This window comes from Bubalus bubalis, chromosome 14 (assembly GCF_019923935.1).
Source record: "Bubalus bubalis isolate 160015118507 breed Murrah chromosome 14, NDDB_SH_1, whole genome shotgun sequence".
Taxonomy (NCBI): Eukaryota; Metazoa; Chordata; class Mammalia; order Artiodactyla; family Bovidae; genus Bubalus; species Bubalus bubalis.
The window spans coordinates 58,213,420-58,217,610 of NC_059170.1; the positions used below are offsets into that span (position 1 = coordinate 58,213,420).

Sequence of the window (4,191 nt, forward strand, 5' to 3'; positions counted from 1 at the left end):
TCAGCTTTAGCATCAGTCCTTCCAATGAATATTCAGGACTGATTTCCTTTAGGATTGACAGGTTGGATCTCTTTGCAGTACAAGGGACTCTCTAGAGTCTTCTCCAACACCACAGTTCAAAAGCATCAATTCTTTGCTGCTCAGCTTTCTTTATAGTCCAACTCTTACATCCATACATGACTGCTGGAAAAACCATAGCTTTGACTAGATGGACCTTTGTTGGCAAAGTAATGTCTCTGCTTTTTAATACGCTGTGTAGGTTGGTCACAGCTTTTCTTCCAAGAAGCAAGTGTCTTTTAATTTCATGACTGCAGTCACCATCTGCAGTGATTTTGGAGCCCCCAAAAATAAAGTCTCTCACAGTTTCCATTGTTTCCCCATCTATTTGCCATAAAGTGATGGAACTGGATGCCATGATCTTAGTTTTCTGAATTTGACTTTTAAACCACTTTTTCACTCTCCTCTTTCACTTTCATCAAGAGGCTCTTTAATTCTTCGATTTCTGCCATAAGGGTGGTGTCATCTGCATATCTGAGGTTATTGATATTTCTCCCGGCAATCTTGATTCCAGCTTGTGCTTCATCCAGCGTGACATTTTGCATGATGTACTCTGCATGTAAGTTAAATAAGCAGGGTGACAATATACAGCCTTGATGTACTCCTTTCCCAATTTGGAACCAGTCTGTTGTTCCATGTCCAGTTCTAACTGTTGCTTCTTGACCTGCATACAGATTTCTCAGGAGGCAGGTCAGGTGGTCTGGTATTTCCATCTCTTGAAGAATTTTCCACAGTTTGTTGTGATCCACACAATCAAAGGCTTTGGTGTAGTCAATAAAGCAGAAGAAGATGTTTTTCTGGAACGCTCTAGTTTTTTTGATGATCCAACAGATGTTGGCAATTTGTAATGCTAACACATTACAGTGAGCATATAATGAAGTTCAGGGTCCACTGAAAGTTGAATCTTCTGCCATCTTGGACTTAGTTGGTTCTAACCAGCTTTTGTCATAATGTCAATGGCTAGGTCATTCTCTTAAAGATTGTGCCCAGCCCCCTTCTCTCCTGTTTCTGTTAGCCTGGGAAGTCCAGTGCCTATAGTCTCTTGCCCTCTCTGAAGTTTTGTCCACTCCACAGGTCCCTGCCAGGAAGCGGTTCTTCCCTAGGGCTCTGGGACCCATGTCTTCCCAACACTGACAGTAAATCCTCCACCGCTATGCATGGCAGGAGAGACCTTCACAGTTCTGGTAGCTCCCTGTTTCCCAGTACTTCTGGTGTCTTTTCACAGGTGTGCTCTACACCAGCCATGCCCAGGAACTGCCTGCAGCTGTGTCTGCCATGATCTCACAGCTTAGCTTTTGCTGTCCTTTCTGTGTAGACTCTCCGCCCACCCCGTCCTCCCAAATTAAATTAGCTGATGTTCATTCTTAAGCTTAAGCTCACTCGTTGCCTAATTGAAGAAGTTTTATTCTATCTGCCTCCAGACACGCTGTGCTACCTGCACGGACACACCACGGCACCCAGCCTATTGCATTGCAGTAGCCTGAGTACAGGTCTCTTTTTCACTGCTCGTCTCAAAGCAATTTGCTTTTCACCTGTGTCATGAGCTCCTGCCTGAAACACAGCGCGTGCCCAGTGTAGATTGATGTCAACTTTCTTCTTAACTGCAGCCCGTCTCTTAGCCTTCCTCTTCCCTCTGTCCTCTCCCAACTGCCCTTGCCCTCTGCACTTGACTCCTTGGCAGCACTGTCCACATTTGAGCCATTTGCGTTATTAATGTGACTACCGGGTGACCACAGACTTGAATGAATTACATGTTCCCTCTCCCTGCCTTCTAATTACAGAACCAGGAAGGGATCTCGGTGGTCAATCAGTCCAACCTCCCATTTAGCACAGGAGCTACTCTATGGATGGTTCTTCAGTCTTTGATAAAATAACTCCTCAGGCTTTTATAGTACACAGATATAATGGCAGCATCATGAAAAACACCAGCAAGTAGGGTGTATATTACCAAGGAGACATCCTGGCATGCAGAAGCTGATTCACTCTATGGGTGAGAACAGAGCAGTCCTGAACCAATAGGGGCAGAGAAAAAAAGGGGGGGGCATTCTATTTTTTTTTCAGCAAAGCTTATTTTTCTTTCAGATTATGGACTAGGTGAGAAGGATGCTTGATTACCTTAATCTTGTGGGCTATGGCCTGTGGGCTGGTTTTGGCTGGGGTTCTACAGGTGGAACGGCTACAGCCTTCTGCTCAGTCTGCGAGGAGCCTTTGTTATCTCCGCAGCGAGTTTTGGACTCTGACAGTTTTTGAAGAAGAAAAAAAGAGGCAAGGACAGTGGCTCTTTGTGTCTCTCAAAGGCAGCACTGTTTCTTCGGGCTGGCACAGCCCACGGACAACGTGCTGCCCTTCATGCGGGATTGTTTTACTGCCCTGACGCATGGACTGCCCGGTGCCAGCCTTCATGTAGGAGAGAAAGGCTGGATGCCCCCTGCGATGCCAGGACAACTCACAGAGCAGCAAATGGAGATCACCTTCTGATGATGACTGTCAACAATCCCTCCTCATCCTCTCTTCGTGTCCCTGGGGAGCAAGTTTCAGGGTGTGCTTCCTATTACCTGACTCACTTCAGGCTCCTGTCGCCTAGAGGTCAATGGTGGTCTTGACCTTAGAAGTGAGTTTCTAAAGAGCTCTCATGTTTCCTCTGTTTAGATTCATTGTCAAAAGTTGAAAGTCAGTGAACAGTTCTATCTTTGGAAATGCTTACCATTTTATTTTAAATTGAAGTATCGTTGATTTATAATATCAGTTTCAGGTGTACAACAGAGTGACTCAACATTTTTATAGATGATACTCTATTAAAAGTTGTTTTAGGGAGTACTTAATCTCTTGGTGCAATCGGAACTCTTCATTCGTTGATATATTTAACAGGCATTTTTGAAGACCAGCTCTGTGTCACCCACTGCACCGGGTGCTGAGATACCAAGAGAAAACATTCCAGTCTTCACAGAGCTTCTAGGTAAGTGACAGTTCACTAGGATAAGTAACAAAGGGGGACTGTGTACCCCAGAGCACAGAGGAGGGTTCATGGAACACGGCCAGCAGGAGTCACAGGGGCCTCCTGAAGTAGGCGGGTAACCGCATTGTCATAGTGGAAACACAGAAGTCAGCCAGGGGCTGGCGATGATGACAGGCATACAGCATTGGGAAGACAGAGGGAGCGCACAGCGCATTTAGGGAACTGAACTTAATTTAAAATGGCTGGGGTGGGCGGTGGCAGGAGACATTGATGAAAAAAGAGATTTTGAAAACAAGCCTTGGGTGCCCTTTGGATTTTAGATCTTATTCTAGAGGTAACTGGGAGCTTTTGAAAGATTTTTGTGGATGATCCTGGTCAGGGACACGGTACAGACCTTGAGTCCGGACAATAAATGATCCCACGCAGAAGGCGGCTCATTGCGAGGGGGCTATGCCTGTCCAAGGAACACTGCTGCCACAAGAGACATAAATGCAAGTTTCAGAAAGCTGGGATGTGTCCTTCGTGCCCACTAGACTGTGTGGTTTTTGAGTTCCTTTTATTCCTGGACTTCTAAAACTTGGCTTAATAAAAAGTAATACGTGCTCAACAAGTTTGTTCAATGAATGAATGAATGAATGATTCTGCCTTCTGGGAGACAAGGGACCAAGTGTCATCTTTCTTTCATGTGATTCATATCAGATTTTCTGATACTTGAAGACCACTATTCCTTTCAGTCAGTTCAGTTGCTCAGTTGTGTCTGACTCTTGGCGACCCCATGGAATGGAGCACACCAGGATTCCCTGTCTATCACCAGCTCCCAGAAATTGCTCAAACTCATGTCCATCGAGTCGGTGATCCAACCATCTCATCCTCTGTCGTCCCCTTCTCCTTCTGCCTTCAGTCTTTCTCAGCATCAGGGTCTTTTCCAATGAGTCAGTTCTTCGCATCAGGTGGCCAAAGTATTAGAGCTTTAGTTTCAGCATCAGTCCTTCCAATGAATATTCAGGACTGATTTCCTTTAGAATTGACTGGTTGGATTTCCTTGCAGTCCAAGGGACTCTCAAGAGTCTTCTCCAGCACCACAGTTCAAAAGCATCAATTCTTCAGTGCTCAGCTTTCTTTATGGTCCAACTCTCACATCCATACACGACCACTGGAAATTCCTTTAAGTCTTGCAT

The 4,191-nt window shown here is 45.3% G+C and overlaps 1 long non-coding RNA gene across 1 annotated transcript; it reads left to right on the forward strand.

The window, feature by feature from the left end:
* Positions 1-818: 818 nt before the first annotated feature.
* Positions 819-3,782, forward strand: LOC123329254. Its single transcript, XR_006544630.2, has 3 exons — positions 819-2,668; positions 2,926-3,013; positions 3,334-3,782. It is a non-coding gene; the product is annotated as an uncharacterized LOC123329254 (long non-coding RNA).
* Positions 3,783-4,191: the final 409 nt, after the last annotated feature.